This window comes from Sorex fumeus, unplaced genomic scaffold (genome assembly GCF_029834395.1).
Source record: "Sorex fumeus unplaced genomic scaffold, SorFum_2.1 ptg000063l, whole genome shotgun sequence".
In the NCBI taxonomy this organism is placed as follows: Eukaryota; Metazoa; Chordata; class Mammalia; order Eulipotyphla; family Soricidae; genus Sorex; species Sorex fumeus.
Window position 1 is genome coordinate 32,165,848 of NW_026606120.1, and position 18,971 is coordinate 32,184,818.

Consider the following 18,971-nt stretch of genomic DNA (forward strand, 5'->3'; position numbering starts at 1 on the left):
TCTTTTGCTTTTTGGGTCACACCTGGCGATGCACAGGGGTTTCTCCTGGCTCTGCACTCAGGAATTACCCCAGTGCTCAGGGGACCACATGGGATGCTGAGAATCGAACCCAGGTTGGTCGCGTGCAAGGGAAACGCCCTACCCTCTGTGCTATTGCTCCAGCCTTGCTATACACTCTTTCATTCTCTCCACTTACTCCCACTACCTCGTTCTTCTCTCCTTCAATACCTCCAAATAAAATCTGTTCTACTTCACTGCTTGTCTACTCCTGAAATTCCTTTCTATGAGCGAGACAAGAACCCAGTAACCCGGGGTCCCGGGTGACAGAGGTGGTTGGGGAGAAAGTGACCGTCTTTCTCCTCCCCACTTCACATAAGTCACCCATGGGGGCCCTCCGACATCACCAACATCATTCAAGCCTACCTGCCAGGGACAGATGCTTGATAATTTATTTTCCATTGCTCATTTTGAATATCATGAGAGCTCACACGGCTGCAATTGTAAATATAAATTTCTAGATCGTAAACAGGTTACAGAGGAGAGGGTCTTTGGTTCCTGCGTTTGTATTCCTGGTCCTATTTTTTTATTACTTCCTAGGAATTCCATGCCATAGGGGCCCTCTCCTGTCTAACTGCCTACTTCGGAACAGATCCTTCTTTCTCTTGGTTGCTTTTCCTCCAGATTTCTCTCTAAGCTGACTTCCTTCACCCCCTATCCCCCCTTAGCTTAAAGAGAAGCTTCAGATGAAGCTTTAGTTTCATGTCTCAAACTAAAGCAGTACCCTCCTGCCAGGGTACCGCTTTAGCTCCAGAGAAAGTTACTGTGAACATTTATTTGTCGAGTTTTTCAATGTTTGCTTTCTCAACTAGAAAGAAACTTCCATGAGGGTAGAGCCAGTCACTGCTGCAGGTTCTGTAACAGTGCTTGAGGGAAAAAATAACAATCACGTGATCACACGTAGAGGCAGAGTAAAGGAGAAAGAAAAGGTGCACTTTTGTATTTCAGTAATACGTTTTCTTCAGGGCCCACAAATCTTCAATTGGGAATCCCACACCCGCGGATCCTCTGCGCCTGCGCACACCGCCCTCCGCGCCCCCCCCCCCCCCAGCCGGAGGTGGGAGGAGGCGGCGCGGACGCGGGCGCCGGCGCGCGCAGATGACGTCACGGGCGCGTGCCCGGGTCTCCCGGGTAACCCGCGCGTGCGGAAGTGGAACGGCAGCCCGGGAGGGGACAGGAATTCGGAGCGACCCGGGGACGCGGCGGCGGGGACAGGTGACTCGGAGCGACCCGGGGGACAGGCCGGCGTCAGGGACAGGTAACTCGGGAGCGACCCTGGGCGCGGGGGACAGGTCGGCGGTGGGGACAGATGAGTCTGGAGGGACACGGGGGACAGACTCGCGGCGGGGACAGGTGACTCGGAGCGACCCGGGGCCAGGCCAGCGGCGGGGACCGGCTGGGGCCGCCGTGCGCTCGCGGGATCGGCCTCCTGAGGGCCCGCGACCTCCCGGGGGACCGCGACTTTCCAGCAGCGTCCCGCCCCCGACTGGGCGTCTGTCCTCTTTCCTCCGAGACCCGCGGGCCCGGGCTGTGTGGACGCCCCCGATACTGAGGGTCAGGCAGCCTCCCCGAGCCCGGTGCCCAGGACCTGCAGGCCGATATGCTGGCACGGCCCGACGTCCCTGCTCGGGGACAGGCTGGGCCCAGCCGGCCCTGCAGGCCTGACGGTTTGGTCTTGGCGGCCACCAGGGCCAGGTGGCACTGTCTGGGCACCCCGGGATCCAGGTGGCAGTGCGCCGGGGACCCTGGGCTGTAGTTGGCAGTGCCCGGGGACCCTGGGCTGCAGGTCCTTCCAGCTACAGCCCAGGGTCCCCAGGCACTCCCAATAGCTGCCTTCTCCTGTAATGACCATCAGAAATGTCTCCAGACTTACTGCCACCCTGGACAGAGCAGAATCATCGCTGGTTTGGACCACTGCCCTGAGTCAGAGGAGCAGAGAGATGAAGAACGTAAATGCCAGAAACTATTGGCAAGGCACAGAGGAAGAAAAGGGAGAAAGGGAGTTGCATTCTGAGATTAGGTTATGGAAAGGAAATGTTTCAGGTTGGAACTATTCCAAATACTGAAGATATCAGTATTGAAGACAGGATTGTTGGCACTGTTAGTAATTTTGGGAAGAGAAGATAGACTGTTGTTATAGAACAAGTTACAAGTTACAAGTCAGGCACCCATTGATAGCCTAAGAACTTCTGAGATGAGAGCAGAACTCTTTCTAGATCTTTATTTCCTCATTCCATTGAGAGTATTAGCTCTTTTCTCATATGAATGACCCTTAGCATTCACATCCCTCTTGTAGGGTTTCAAGTAATCAGGGTTTATCTTCTTTTTTTAGTTTTTTAAAAAATTTGGTAGTATTTTTGGTAGCTTTTTGATGGGTGGGATCCTTATTTAATGTGCTCAGTCTGATTTTGAAATCCTATGCTTTGTATTACTGCCAGGTTCCCTCCCATCACCCCCCACTCCCTACTGCCCCCTCCCCTCCCCCTCCCCCTCCTCTCCTCCTCCTCTTCCTCCTCCTCCTCCTCCTCTTCTTTTTTTTTTCTTTTTGGGTCACACCTGGTGATACTCAGGGGTTACTCCTGGCTCTGCACTCAGGAATTACTCCTGGTGGTGTTCCAGGGGACCACATGGGATGCTGGGAATTTAACCCGCGTCAGCTGTGTGCAAGGCAAACACCCTACCTGCTGTACTATCACTCCAGCCTCCTTCACCTCCTCCTTCTCCTCCTCCTCCTCCTCTTCCTCTTCTCCTTTTTTTATGGTTTGCAATATTGATACTGAAATAACTCAATAACCCCCCCCTTGTTTTCTTTCCTCTTCTGTCAGTCTCCTCTCTAAACATTGGGGTCACGGAAGATCTAAGCATTCTCCTTTTACTACAATATATTTCCTCATCCATTATTCTATATTTCACAGATAAGTGAGATCATCCTATGTTAATCTCTTCTTCTGGCTTACTTCACTCAACATGATATCTTGCAGTTCTAACCAAATTGCAGCAAAAGCATTATTTCATTATTCCTTGCAGCTGCATAGTATTCTGTTGTGTGTATATATACCACATCTTTATAATGCATTCATCTCTTATTGGACACTTAGGTTGATTCCATATCTTAGCTATTATACTGAGTACAGTAGCAATGAATAATGGTGTGCACATGTCCTTTTGACAGTGTTTTTATAAAGTTGTTCATGATTGGGTTTCAGTCATATAAGGTCCCAACACCCATCCCTCCACCAATGTACATTTCTCAACACCAGTGTCCCCTCCCCCACCCCCAGCTCTCTCTTTCTCTGCCTCCTCCTTTCCTTTTGGGCATTATGGTTTACAATACAGATACTGAAAGGTTATCATGTATATCCCTTTATCTACTTTCAACACTCAGTTCTTGTACAGAGTGATCATTTCTATTATTGTCATAATGGCTCCTATCCTATTCTCTATCTTAATTGCCCTCTGGCCCCACTCCTACCCCCGACATGCTTGTGGCAAGCTTCTCACTATTGACATGCCCTCCTTGCCCCTGATTTTCCTGGCCTTGGACATCAGTCTCTTGCTTTTTTTTTTTTTTTTTAAATATCCCACAAATGAATGCCGTCATTCTGTATCTGTTCCTCTTCTTCTGACTCATATTACTCAGAATGATACGCTCAGTGTCCATTCATTTATAAGCAGATTTCATGACTTCATTCCTTATAGCTGTATTCCATTTTGTAGGTACACCATAGTTTTTCTAACCAGTAGTCTGTTCTCAGGCACTCGGGTTGTTTTCAGATTCTGGCTATTGTGAATAGTGCTGCAATGAACATAGAAGTGCAGATAGCTTTTCTGCTGTGTGTTTTTGGGCCCTGAGGGTGTATTCCCAGAAGTGGTATTGCTGGGTCAAAGAGGAGCTCAGTTTCTAGTTTTTTGAGGAATGTCCATATTGTTTTCCAAAGAGGCTGGACCAGTTGGCGTTCCCACCAACAATGAATGAGAGTCCCTTTCTCCCTGCATCTGCTCCGGCACTGGTTGTTTTCTCTTTTGGAGGTATGCCAGTCTCTGTGGCATAAGATGATATTGTTTTGTTTTGCGTCTTCCTGATGATTAGTGACATAAAGCATTGTTTTCATATGCCTTTTGGCGATTTGAATTTCTTCTTTGAGTAAGTTTCTGTTCATTTCTTCTTCCCATTTTTTGATGTGGTTGGATTTTTTTTTCTTGTAAAGTTCTACAAGTGCCCACTATGCCTTATATATCTTTGATATTAACACTTTATAAATGGGAATTGGGTGAATAATTTTTCCCATTCCACAGGCTGTCTTTATATCTTGATCACCATTGTCTTTTTTTTTTTTTTAATTTTTTTTTTTAATTTTTTTTTTTTATTTATTGAATCACTGTGGGAAAGGTTACAAAGCTTTCAGGTTTATGTCTCAGTCATGCAAATATCAAACACATTTCCCTTTACCAATACTTATTTTTTACCATGAAGAACCCCAATAAAACCCCACCCCCCACCCCTCCCCGTCCCTGTGAAGCAGATGAATTCTAGTTAACACTCTATCTGCTTTGATTAGATTCATTGTTTCAATAAAAGATTCACCACTATTATTTAGAGTTTACCCCCCCCCCCCCCCAAATCAGACATGCTGAAAAAGCATTGTGAAGTGATTTGCTTTCTACGGCTGGGTTCAAGAATTAAATGTTGGTTTTGGATTTCTGCTCTTTTACCTATTGACCCTGGAAGTATTTCTACTGAAAGTCAGATAGTTAAGAAATTGGTTTCTGTGTTCTGGAGTCCTGGCCGTGCTGGAGAGCCGCTCGCGGGGGGCAACCGGTGGCCTCGGTAGGGCGTGAAGGGCGGACCGAAACGCCCCCCTTCCCATGAGGTTTTAGTCGCCCCCACACTCCCGGCTCATACCTGCTGTCCACAAGGCTCCCATGTGGCCGCCATCTTTCTTTCCAGAGAGGAGAGGGCGAATGGGGCAACACCCTTTCCCCTCCGGCAGACTTGATGGCCTGGATCAATGCAGCGTCCGTTCACTTTTCTGCTCCAAGCTGCTGGGTTCTGCATTAAGTCCTTGTGCTTCTGGGGCCGTGGCCGTGCTGGAGAGCCGCTCGTGGGGGGCGACTGGTGACCTCGGTAGGGCGTGAAGGACGGACCGGAACGCCCCCCTTCCCATGAGGTTTTAGTCGCCCCCACACCCCCGGCTCATACCTGCTGTCCACAAGGCTCCCATGTGGCCGCCATCTTTCTTTCCAGAGGGAGGAGGGCGGAAGGGAGCAACACCCTTTCCCCTCTGGGCAGAAATGATTGCCTGGATTAACGCATAGTCCTTTCACTTTTCTGCTCCAAGCTGCTGGGTTCTGCATTAGGTCATTGTGCTTCTGGGGCTGTGGCCGTGCTGGAGAGCCGCTCGTGGGGGCAACTGGTGGCCTCGGTAGGGCGTGAAGGGCGGACCGAAATGCCCCCCTTCCCATGAGGTTTTAGTCGCCCCCACACTCCCGGCTCATACCTGCTGTCCACAAGGCTCCCATGTGGCCGCCATCTTTCTTTCCAGAGAGGAGAGGGCGAAACCATTGTCTTTTGAGGTGCAGAAGCTTCTTAGTTTCACGTAGTCCCATTTGTTTATTTTTGCTTCCAATTGCTTGGTCAGTGATCTTTGAAGATGCCTTTAGTTTCAGTGTCATGGAGGGTTTTGCCTACATTTTGTAACATGTACGTACCTTATAGATTCAGGTGTGATATTGAGGTCTTTGATCTATTTTGTTGGTTTATTATTATTATTTTTTAATAATGTAGGAGTACTGCTCTTTGTTCAGCCATTGATTAAGCTGATTGAATTGGGCATGAACTCCACATTACTTTTTTTTTTTTAAATTTTATTGTATCACTGTGAGATAAAGTTACAAAGCTTTAATGTTTGAGATTCAGCCATACAATGATCGAACACCCATCCCTCCACCAGTGCACATTTTTCACCACCAATGTCCCCAGTATCCCTCCCCTGCCCCCCGCCTACTTCCCAATCCTCACCCTGCCTCTGTGGCAGGCAGTTTCCCCAATATTCTGTCTCTAATTTTGGGCATTACATTTTGCTCGAATTTTCCCACCACTATTCACGCCTACCTGCCAGGGTAATTTATTTTCCATTGCTCATTTTGAATATCATGAGGGCTTGCAAGGCTGTGATTGTAAATGTAAATTTCTAGATCGTAAATGGTTGGGTTCCAGAGGCATCCCTGTATGGCACTAATCCATTTAGGGATTCAATTGGGAGTCTCTGAACCAGGGCTGTTAGTGCGCTAAAATGGCACCCAACGGCAAATTGTGGGCACGACAGCCAGTCTGCTGGGTGGGTGGGGACCCAGGGAGGGACAGTCCGGGTCCTCTGCTACCATGCGGCCTGGAGATTTAGTTCTGGAACCCGCATACCAAGGGCCTTGCTTGTGGAAGCTCTTGATCACTGGGATTCCATCTGGAGTAGGCCGGGAGACTGCACCTGCTCCATCTGAGGTGCCCTGGTGAAATTGGCCCATATGGGGCATGGAGAGATCTCCGGCGCTGTGGTGTCTTCCGGGACTCAGTGCTGTATCTCTGATGCATGTCATCCTTATGCACAGGCCATGCTGATCTTCTCTGTATCATTCCAATTTTAGTATGTGTGCTGCCAAAGTGAGCACCTTTGATCCATTTTGATCTGATTTTTGTGCATGGCGTTAGATAGAAGTCTGAACATTTCTTGTTGAGGCACAGTGGTACTTTATTGATGATGTATCACAAAGTAGGTTTCCCTAAGCCCCTCCCCTCCTTCAGGGTGGCTGGGATGGAAACTGGAGTCTGGAGGTTCTCAGTGTATTGTGTGAATGGGTGAGGACTCAGCAGCAGCTATGGGGCCTCTCTCTTCCTCTAGTGCTGTCAATGAAGTTTTTGTTCTGGAAACACTGACTTCTTGGGGCATTGATGGAAACCTTGAATGAGCTCTCATACTTCTTGTGGTAGCTCACAACACAGCACCATCAGCAGAATGGGAAGAGATGATGGCCCTTTATACTTCACTCTTGAAGTGAGTGCCAACCTTCTCCAGAGAAGTGAAAACCTCAGTAGACTCTACAACATGTCTAGCACCAGCATCACCTCATTGGGCATAGGTGGGATCTCATATTCTGATGATGGGTACAGGCTTTCTGTTGATGACAGCTCCTGTTCTCAGCTTTGACTGTGCTATTGAACTTGCCAGGGGTGAAATTATAATGGGCCTTGCAGACCCTGTAGTTGTGGTTGATGAAGGTGTCATTAATGGCCAACAACTTTTGCTTTGCTGGGCTTAAAATCTATCATGGTGACTAGCTGTTCGGTGCAGCCACATCTTTCACTCCAGCCTTCATCACGTGTCCGAGGAATGGTTGTGGCTGCAGCTTTCCAGAGAGCCTCATTGGGCTTCTGCCCCATGAAAGGAGCAGAGAGCTGACCTTGAAGTATTGATGGGCTTAGTCTGCAAGTGCTCAGTAATTGGGGGAGTCTGAGAGTCCCTGGTGGTCCTGTTGGAGCAGATGGATACCCCAAGATCTTTGTTGTTTATAACAAATCATTTTTGATCTCTATATAATTTAGAGTCCATTTAGCTCCAGATTTTGAAAACCACAAGGGTATAGTGTTGTATACTATGTTGTCTTTAATCATCTTTTACAATGTATTTTAAGAAGGCCTTAATTTTTATGGCAAATTATTAATTCTATGAGTACTTGCAAAATTTAACTAGCTTCCAGCCAATACTTTAAAAGTACTCTAAAATTTTTTCCATTTTGGTGGTATTCTGTATTATTTTTTCGTTTTATACTTCTTTCTTAAGCATATATCAAAGTCTCAAAGGAAAAGAGTGTAATATTACCATTAAAACTTCCTAACTTATTGTAGTCATCAAATTAACTATGTGCAGACTTAAAAAATAATAAAGCTTCTAAAGATTTTTAAAAGATATTTAAGCTAAATAAAATGTATTTTAAAAATTCTGCTACCAGTTGTTTTTCAACACAGGAATTTGTTGAATTATCTGCTTGGGAGGGAAAATTTGTTGAAATGTCTTTTCTTGGGAAGCATGAATTGAATATATATTCCATTCACCATGTAGAATCAGATTCTGGGAGTGTACTTTAAACCTTGATGAGATGGATTTGAATGCCACTTAGAAGTCTGCACCAGTTTGTAGTATGTGAAATCTATATCTTTTGATGGAGAAATATTACTATTTGTTCCCTCAAAACACTTAATGTGTAAATATCAAGATCTGAATGCTTCAGATATTTCTCCAGAATCTGAATTTACTTTTACCTAATTAAGCCCTAGTTCATACGCACATGTGTAAACCATTAACAATCACCAAATAAATTACTTAATAGAGAGAGCCTATATGGATTTCCAGCTTAAGGAAGTGTATGTAGTTCCCTAAGAGAGGAATAGAAGAGTATCTTGTCTTTTGTACAGATTTCCTGCTATAGGAAATCTAATTTCTTATGACAAACACAGAGATGGTGCAGGGTTAAAAATGGGAGCTTAGGGTTAGTTAGAGTCCATCGTGTTTTGGGGAAGAGATAGGAAGGGTGAATATCCTTGTGTTTGTTGAGAAAAAAGCTTGTGACTTATATTATAAATTTTGAATTACGAGAACTTTCTGAAAGCTCTTCTGTCACTGAACAGAGAGAGAAGACACAAGAATCCCTATATCAAATGCTTTAGAACTTTTGCCAGTGGGAGCTAATTTTAAATATCACTGAACCTCATTTAGTGAGTCCTAAATAGTGCCGGTTGTTAGAAAGCCAGAGATAGATTAATGGTTCTCAAAATCTGGTCTTTGTACTGGCAGCATCAGTATCACATGGCACTCTTTATAAATTTTTGGAGCCTAGCAGTAACGCTGCTGTGCTAAATATTTGAGAAAAGATCATATTTTTGGAAAATTTCAAAGTACAAATGTTATCATGAGCTTGTATGAAGGTTTTCATGGTTGTGGATCTTAATCATTAAATGGTGAAGCTAATTGAATGCTCAGTATTCCCTAGGAAGTTTCCCAGAGATACTGTCACTGTCCTCCCGTTGTTCATCGATTTGCTCGAGTGGGCCCAGTAACGTCTCCATTGTGACATTTGTTGCTGTGTTTGACATCTCGAATACGTCATGGGTAGTTTGCCAGGCTTTGCTGTGCGAACAAGATACTCTTGGTAGCTTGCCGGGCTCTCCGAGAAGAGAGAAGGAATTGAACTCGGGTCGGCCATGTTGGTAGGGCTTGCAAGGCAAATGCCCTACCCTCTGTGCTATCGCTCCAGCCCAGTAATAAAGATAAAATAGACATATTTTATATAAATACAATGTTAACTTGATGTAACCTTATCTCATCTATAATATATGGTAAATAAAATGAATTTAAAATGAATTAGATTTTATGTTCAGAGATACATGGATCATAATTTTTTTGAGAAATAGTAATATCGGTCTGCAGTTTTATTTGTCTTTTGGAAAATAGTTTGTGTAGTTTAATTCTCTTTAAGTTTAAAAATCAAGTTGAATATACATAGAGCAATCCTGAAAATAATCAGAAAAGTCTGTCAACACTCCTTGTTTGTAAAGCTTGGGGAAATATTGTAGATGTTGTGTATTTGTAGGAAAACAAACAAACCCAAGTAACGTTGAATAACCTAATGTGCACAACACCTACCTGGTCCTTTCTGAGACGAGACTGAGAACCATGTGGATACTAAAGACAAACCCATAAACGCGATCAGTAGGAAAGAGACTGTGAGTTGATGCATGCTTGAATGAGTGTGGAAAATGCCAAATATTTTCTTTTTTTTCACGTCTGTTCCTTAAAATTTTTTTTTATCTTTCAGAATTTCAGATATGTGATTTATGAAGTTGTTCATAGTGGAATTTCAGGCATGCAGTGTTCTAAATCCAATTCCACCACAAGTTTGACCTTCCCTCCACCAATGTCCCCATGTTCCATGCTTATCCCCCAAGCCTTCCTCCTTTGGCAAAGAGGTATTGTCTCTGTGGTTTAGACATACACAAATACCACACCTCCAGCCAGCTGATATGTTAAGGGCCTGTGGTCCCCTGCCCTGTTTGCCTCTTCTTACATCTTCCCTCAATTTCTTTCCTCCCCTGTCCTTTCTATGGTATACGGACTGGGGTAATGTAACTTCCCTTTTGCCCTTCCGCAACCCCACACCTTTGATGAATTCCTTTATTCTGTTACTTATATATGGCAGGTAAGTGAAATCACCTGGTATTGTCTTTTTATTTATTTATTTATTTATTTATTTTACTTATTTCACTTAACATGATATCCTCTTTTTCTTAAGTAACATTCTTATCTATTTTTGGTATTAGGGCAATATTGATTTCATATAAGCTGTTAGGAAGGATTCCTGTTTCTTCAGTATCGTGGAAGATCTTGAGGAGTATAGGCACTAAAGGTTTTTTTGTGTTCTTTAAAATTTTTAAATTTTTATTAATGAATCACTGTGGGGTACAGTTACAGACTTACAAACTTTCGTGCTTACGTTTCAGTCATACAATGATCAAGAACCCATCCCTCCACCAGTGCCCATTCTCTACCACCAATGATCCCGGTATCTCTCCCATCACCCCCACCTCACCCTGCCTCTGTTGCCGTGCATTCCCTTTTGCTTGCTTTCCCTCCTTATGGGTATTGTGGTTTGCAACAGAGGTATTGAATGTCCATCATTCGGTCTGTAGTCTACTTTCAGCACACATCTCCCATCCCGAGCGGATCCTCCAAGCACCCCATACTTGGTGATCTCTTCTCTATCAGAGCTGCAGTAAGGGTTTTATTAAAGTTTGGTAGAACTCACTACTGAATCCACCTGAACCTGGGCTTTTGCTGTTTTTTAAAAATTTATTTTTATTGTTTATTATAACACCACGATTTACCAAGTTATTTATAATACAGTTATTTCAGGCATTAAATGTTCCACCACTAGTTCCATCACCGTTGTGCCCTGCCCTCCACTAGTGTCCCCAGTTTTCTACCCAGAGATCCTTCTGTGTTATTATTTAGGTTTATTGAGCTTGGTGATCTTTTATGCAATTTTCCAATCAGATTTTCTGTGACCCTACTGCATTCATAGTACTATAAAATTTGGAAGTCATCTAGCCATGTATGCAGCAGTGTGGCATAGGAGCTATATGTTTGGAACGGATTGGCGGCTTGGCAGTTTGATGAGGTTCAGTTGTGGAGCAGGGCCATTTCTATGTGGCTTCGGGCTGCTTTGCCTTCAGGCAGAGAGTGGCATCTACCTGGTCCCTTTCCAAGAAGGCCCCAGAGTTCTCAGCCTGGGCCAGTCTACCTGGGGAGATTTGGCTGCATCATGTTCTTTTGGACATTAGCTGTGGACCCTTTCTCTGCTGGCAAAATGGTGGATTGTAAGTGGAGGCAGCTATGGTTTCTGGTGGTGGGAGGTGGGGTCATTGGACTTTAGTTCTTGAGCATTTTCTTATAATTTGTTCAGGTTTCTACTTCCTCATGATTCAGTTTAGGGAGGTTGTATGATTCTAAGAATTCATCCATTTCTTTTAGTTTCCTCTGGCGTGGTGGAATGGAGTTGTTCATAGTAACCTCCTATGATCTCTATTTCTCAGGTATCTATTGTAATTCATCTCTGAACTGATTTATTATATTTTTCTCTTTCTCTCTTATTTTTTCCCTTTCATGAATCTGGCTAAGGGTTTTTCCTTCTATATTCTTTTCAAAAAAAAAAAAACAGATCCAGGTTTCATTGATTCCTTCATTTCGCAGTCATAGATTTTTGCTCTAATGTTTATTATTTTCTTCTATTTATTTTGGGACTCACTTTTGTTCTTTTCTGATTCGTCAAGTGGTAAGGTGAAGTTATTGACTTGAGCTCTCTATTGTTTAACAATGTAGACTTCTTCCTTAGTATTGCTTTTGCTATGTCCCATGGGTTCTGATAGTCTTTGTATTGTTTCTTGGTTGTTTAAGGAATATTTAACTCTCTCATTTTCTCTTTGAGGACCTTTTTCAATGGTATTTTGTTATTTAACAATATTTTGTTTAGGTTCCAAATGTTGGAGCTTTATCCAACTTTCTTTTTTATGAATAATTTATGTCTTCACAGCATTGTGATCTAAGATACTTGATCAGATTTCTGTCTTTATGATTTCATGGACATTTAAATTGTGTTCCAGCTGGAATCATCTCTGGAGAAAGTTTCATGTTCATGGAAGGATATGTATTCAAGTTTTGGGAGATCAAATATTCTCTTCACAAGTCTTAGTTCAAGTTCTTTCATGATTTTTTTTTAAAATAACTTTTGTTTTCTTGTTGGTGTTCTATTTATTTGACTGTACAGTGATCAGAGTAGCCATCACCCACTACTCTTTCTATGTTGGTGTAGCTTCTCAGGTCTCTTAGTAGTTGCTTACCCTTTATTGATTCATATATATTGGTCTGTTCATCTCTTTATGTTTCTTTTGATTTTAACATTTAAGTCCATTGACCTTTAGAGAAATTATTGATTGGAAGGAATATATTGCCATTTTTCTATTGTTATTTTTGCCATTAATTTTGTAAATAGGAGTTCATTGTTCCTTCCAGAGCAGGCTTAAGTGCAGCAGATGTCTTCAGCTATTAGTTTGAGGATTTTTTTTTATTATGCTCTTAAATCTGAGTGATAACCATGCAAGGTAGAGGAATCCTAGTTACACGTTCTTTTCCATCAGTATTTTGAATATTGCAATTCTATTTTCTTGCTTATAATGAAATATTTATAATATTTAATATCTCATCCTAATATTCATTACTTATGGTATTTCATTCCATTTTCTTGCTTTGAATTGTTCATTGCATTTTTAATTCCATTTTATTTTAGCTTCATTTGAAAAATTTGATATGAATTTTATGTTGTTTTCCTTGTATAGACTTCATTTTTCCCTTGCTTCTTTAACGAGCCCATCCCCCCTTTGGTGATCGCCATTTTGATTACTGTGTGTCGTGGTGCTGTTCTGTTTGGGTTATTTTGTTTGGCATTCTTCCAGCCTCCTGGATCAGTGCTCAAGGCTCCCTCCTGAGCTCATCTGAGGTTGGGGAAGTTCTCAACTGTTCCCCTTTCTTTGAGAATTTCTATGATTAGAGTTTGTTCCATTTGCTCTTGTTGATTAAATATCTTAAATTTTCTCCATTATTTTTGAATTTTTTTTAATCTCTTGGTGATGTCATGTGATTTGTACTTAAGGTTGCTAATTCGTCTTCTGCTGCTGAGTCTTGCTACCATATTTTTTGGCTCCTTTAATTCTGTTTCAATGAATTTTTTTTCTTCCTGTCAGTCTTTCTTTGAATTTATTGGATCTTTTGTCCAATAATTTCCTCAGCTCAGTGAACATCAAGAGGATTGTGACTCTGATGTCATCCTTGGCAGCATCAAAAGTTCTGTTGTACTTGAGGACTTTGCTGGGCTCTGTCCCCATCTGTTGATGTGGCTGAATTTCTCTGTTTTTCCATTTTCCTGTTATTTTGTGGGAACTGAGGGTGGAACTCCTGGTTGTAATTCTCCTGAGCAGCAGTGCAGCACACCCATTCATGTCAGATCTGTGATGATACTGATTTCTGACAACAGTGAATGCTATGTGAGGGTTTCTTGAAGTTCGTATGGCCAGTCTGATGCCTGTGCTGCCAGTCCGTGTGTGCCTGGATGACAACAGGCGATCTGGCCTCACTGGTGTCTGGAAGTTGATGTGGTGTTTTAGTCAACTGACCTGAGCAGTGATTGGGAATGTGTTCACATGTACACAATCCCATCTTCCCAGCATGGGAGGGCTGCTCTGACCCAGTCTGACGGGAGGATTCCCCTCCAGATTGTCTGTTCCCTGCTGTGCCTCAGAGATGGAAGCATCAAGTTGCTTTTTGGATTCTAGTTGCCGCGTGTTCTCTTACTTACACTGAACATAAGGCTGTTGTGCCCACTTTGAGGGAGTATTCATTGGTCATGAGTTGGCTGCCATTACATACCTGTGGATTGTTCACCAGCTGGAGCCTGAAGGGTGAAGTGCCTCTGGGTGGAACTGAGTCTCCAAGCTTGTGGAGGTGGGGTGGACAGACTGTGAACTGTGGCTCTGCTTTTCTGCCGGGCGGATCTGAAGCTGGGACCCCAGTGGGTGGTTTTCGCCTCCACGGCGGTGCTCTCTGCCTGAGCCAGGTGTGGCCTCACCACTTAAGAAGTCTTAAGCCTCTGCAGCTAGTGAGATCCAGTGTAAAGATGAATTCTGCGTAAAGCCTGATGAGTAGCTCAGGGAAGTGCCAGCTCATAAGGCCAGGCTGCAGACTCCTTCCTACAACTTGAGCGGCTGCGCACAGTGCTGTGCTGCTGATGTCCGAGTGTTTCAGCAAGCACTGTTTTCAAGCTGGCGTTCTGTCAGTTCTTGCGTTCTTGCCCTAGGTTAATCTTTTCTATACTTGAAGTTCTGCCTTCTGTGGAATTGAGTCTCCCTGAGATTACTGTTTCCTCCAGCAAATTTTCTCCACCTGCGGTGCTCTGGCAGTCTGAGTTCTTTGCAGTGATGCTACAGGAGCACTCACCCACCTGTTCCTTTTCAGCCATCCAAGTCCTGGCCTCTCCCCTGGAATATCTTTACATAGTCCTCAGCTGTATGCTAGAAACCTGACAGGCATCTAGGGCATTAACCATCATGTCATTCCACAGGCTAGTACTCTAATGGGTAGGGGTACATTTCTCTAAAATGACATTGTTTTTCGTACATTGACTTATAAACTTTGTTATCTAGTTTTCTGAAAAGTGATGATGAACAAGAATAAAGATGGAAGCATTCCCCCTCCCTCCCAATTCTTTCAGGAGACTGTCTCCAGTTACTGTGTATCAGCTCACTGTTCTAGAATTCAGATAGAGTTGTTTCAGTTTTTGTTGTTTTGTTTTCAGTTAGTTTTTTGAAACAACTGAGAACATGGGTCTGTTCTTGTTTTACCTACTTCAGATGAATAATTACCAACAGAAGTAGTTGTTCCCCTTTGCAACGGGAAAGGGAATACAAAGAGGGTAATTCAATATTGCAGTGTCTTTAATGTGGTCTTTTTTTTTTCCCTGTAGGGAGGGAGGCTCTATTTATTATGACATCCTGCATTAGGAATGTTCCTTTCCTTTTATGGTACTTTTTAAGCTCTTGAGAAGTGCAAAACCTCCTATGGGCTAATATTTCAAAATGAACTGTAACATTTATCTTAGAGGAGAGGCACAGGTACAGTAGAGTCCTTCCCTCTCTCCCTATCCAAATCCCTCCTCCTCTTTTCACACACTCTTCTCTCTTTCTATTCTCTTCTTTACAGTCACTACTCTGAAGGTTTCATTGTTCCCTCAATTGCTTCCCTCCTTGAGGCCTCTGGCCCCTTTTTCCCTTTAACCAAACCACTATTCTTCTCCAGGACTTGTTCTTGGAGAGGTGCAGGCCTGTTTTTTCCACTAAGTATTTGCCTGATTTAATAGAATATGAATGATCTGTATTTTGCTAAGAAGTATTTTCTGAACATTTGGTATCGTACCACTTTTTTTTATATTTATTTATTTTTACTGAATCACTGTGAGATACACAGTTACAAAGTTGTTCATGATTGGCTTTCAGTTATAAAATATTCCAACACCCACCCCTTCACCTTCTATGGCAGATACTTCTCTCTCTCTTCTTCTCCCCCTCTTTCTCTTCCTCTCTCTCTCCTTCTCTCTCTGTCCCTCTTTCTCCCTCCCTCTCTCTCTCCGTCTCTCTCCCCTTCTCTCTCTCTCTCTCTCTCTCTCTCTCTCTCTCTCTCTCTCTCTCTCTCTTTCTCTCATCATCTAGGCATTATGGTTGGCAATTCAGGTGCTGAAAGGTTATGTATATCCCTTTACCTCCTTTCAGCACTCAGTTCTTGTTCGAAGGGATGATTTCCAACTATCATTGTCATTGTGTCCTTACTCTATCCTAACTACCCTCTATCCTACCCCCGACTTGTTGCAAGCTTCCAGTGGTGAACCAGACCTCCTGACCTACTGTCCTTGAGTATTAATCTTATACTGTGTTTTTTTATATGCCACAAATAAGTACAATAATGTCCCTCTCCTGACTCATCTTACTCAATATGCTATTCTCCATGTCCATCATTTATAAGCAAATTTTATGACTTTATTTTTTCTATGGCTGCATAGTATTCCATTGTCTTACCATTTTTTAAATATCTGTCACTGTCCTCCCGTTGTTCATCGATTTGCTTGAGTGGGCCTAGTAACATCTCCGTCGTGAGACTTGTTGTTACTGTGTTTGGCATATTGAATACATCACGGGTAGCTTGCCAGGCTTTGCTGTGCGGGCGAGATACTCTCAGTAGCTTGCCAGGCTCTCCTAAAGGGGTGGAGGAATCGAACCCTGCTTGACCAGGCTGGCTGTGTGCAAGGCAGACGCCCTACCACTGTGCTATTGTTCCTTACCGTACTAAGTTGATTTTTATTATATATATGTATTTTTTTGGGGGGGGCACACCTGGTGGTGCTCCTGGCTCACTCCTGGTTCTGTGCTATGGAGTCATTCCTGGTAGAATCAGGATTGAACTCCTTGCAAGGTCAGCTGCATGCAAGGCACGCTCCTTCCCCACTCTAGTATAGCTCTAGCCCCCAAGCTGATTTTTAAAAACAATGTTTTCTTGACTTATATTAAAGTGACACACGGGTGAACATCATATATATATGTTTATATGTGTGTGTGTATGTGTGTGTGTGTGTATATATATATATATATATATTTTTTTTTTTTTACCCTACCCTTTCTTTGTTGATGGGCTTGTGGTGACTATGGGCCACACCTGAGCTTGGTTGCGTTGCTTGCCAGCAGGAATCCCCCACAAGGTTGAGGTACTTACTCACTAGTGCGTGCAGAGGTTGCACTCTTCACTTGTGATGCTCTTGCACTTTCTGCTTGTAGTGCTCACATATTATGCTGGGGGTCACACAGTGAGTGCATGCCCTTGTAGTCTCACCTTTGAGTTGCAGTGCTCATAGACACCTGGCTGTGGTATAGTCAGAAATTGTGAGGGGAGCTGGGAATCACATTCTGGGCGCAGAACTCCCTGCTGGAAATGTGTTCAGTGCAAGCAGGAGCACCAGGGGATTGAACTTGTGACTTCATGCTTGCAAGGCAGGCACCATGACCACTGAGCCATCTCAGCCCCGGGAGACACAGTTTTAGGAAAATGTTCAAGGCTAGTGCTTTTAGAAATGGTTTTTGTAATAATGCTCAAGGTAAATCACCAAGTTGAAATGCCATGTCATGTTGAAAGAAGACGCATACTTGGCATAGTAGAGCTCTCATTTCTCCTCCATCTGTCATGGTGTACTTATGGGGCTACCCATACTTGATTTTGCTGTCAGACAGATGGCCTTGGTGCTCACTGGGGGTGCACACCTTCAGTTGTAGTGCTGGCACATACACTTGTTAGTGGTCACTCTGATTTGTGGTACTACACACATTCTGGTTGTTGAACTCCCTGGATCTCTGTGGTACTTGCTGCGCCCATGCTCACCAGGGCACAGACACCTTACTGTTTGTACATGTACACTCCTGGCTGTGGTGAGCCAGAGAATATACATTCTGCAGCAGATATACAGACAGCAGAGATGCTAGGACAGCATTCATGCATTTGGGTGACACTGGTGATTAAACTTGCAACCTTAGGCTTATAAGGCAGGTACTTTTTTTAAATTTTAAATTTTTAAATGAATCACCATGATGTACAGTTGCAGATTTACAAATTTTCGTGATTATGTTTCAGTCATAAAATGATCGAGTACCCACTCCTCCACCAGTGCATATTTTCCACCACCAATGTTTCCAGTATCCCTTGCACCACATCCATTCCATCCACACTACCTGCCTCTGTGGTAGGCACATTCCCTTCTCTCTCTCTCTCTCTCTCTCTCTCTCTCTCTCTCTCTCTCTCTCTCTCATTTTGGGTTTTATGATTTGCAGTACAGGTCGTAAGTAGACAACATGTGTGGTCTGTAGTCGACTTTCAGCACGCAAGCCCTCCAAGCATCATTCACTTAGTGATCCCTTCTCTATCCCAATTGCCTTTTCCCCCAGCCTGTGAGGCCAGCTTCCAAGCCATGGAGCAATCCTCTGGCCCTTATCTCTATTATCCTTGGGTGTTAGTCTCCCATTCTGTTACTTTGTATTCCACAAATGAGTGCAATCATTCTATGTCTGGCCCCAAGTTGTTGGGGTCTGGCCAAAGGCACAGCAGCAATTTTGGGGTATCTGGAAGTCTGAAGGCACCATCAGGCTGTTGATGCATTTGCCCCACAGGTACAGGTTAACCTGTTGATAGCACCACCCCCTCCCCTTTTATTTCTTGAAGTAGCATTTTGTAGTTTTCTTTATTCAGGTCCTTTACCTCCTTAGTTAAGCTGATTCCGAGGTATTTGATTTTCTGAGGCATAATTGAGAACAGAAGCGCATGGCTGCACTATATCTTCTTCTCTAGGTCTTACTCTGGAGAACCTGGCAGGCTACCAAAAGTATCCTGCCCACATGGCAGAGTCTGGCAAACTCCCCGTGGCATACCCAATGTGCCAAAAACTACTAACAATGATGGGTCTCATTCTCCTGACCCTGAAATTGCCTCGAATGTGGCACTTCTTAAAATCTCAGGACTAGGACGAAGGAGACATTACTGGGGCCTGCTCGAGGCAATTAATGACCAACAGGATGACAGTGATACAGTGATAATTGAGAATGGGATTGCTTTTTTCATATTGTTTTCTTCTCTCTCATTATTTGTGTATAAGAAAGCCATCGACTTTTGGGTATTGATTTTAAAGCCTGCAGCTTTACTATACAAGTCTATTGTTTCTAGGAGCTT

The 18,971-nt window shown here is 43.5% G+C and overlaps 1 protein-coding gene and 1 non-coding gene across 6 annotated transcripts in view; one reads left to right on the forward strand and one right to left on the reverse strand.

The window, feature by feature from the left end:
* The first annotated feature begins 1,209 nt into the window (after positions 1-1,209).
* The window catches only part of AOPEP (aminopeptidase O (putative)), a 384,314-nt gene continuing 366,552 nt past the window's right edge, over positions 1,210-18,971 (forward strand). For all 5 annotated transcript variants that reach the window (XM_056127530.1, XM_056127531.1, XM_056127532.1 and 2 more), the window contains exon 1: positions 1,210-1,315. The gene's annotated coding sequence lies outside the window, so the exon portion shown is untranslated. The remainder of the gene's footprint in view (positions 1,316-18,971) is intronic.
* LOC130036281 (U6 spliceosomal RNA) lies at positions 6,621-6,723 on the reverse strand. The gene has a single exon (XR_008794332.1). It is a non-coding gene; the product is annotated as a U6 spliceosomal RNA (small nuclear RNA).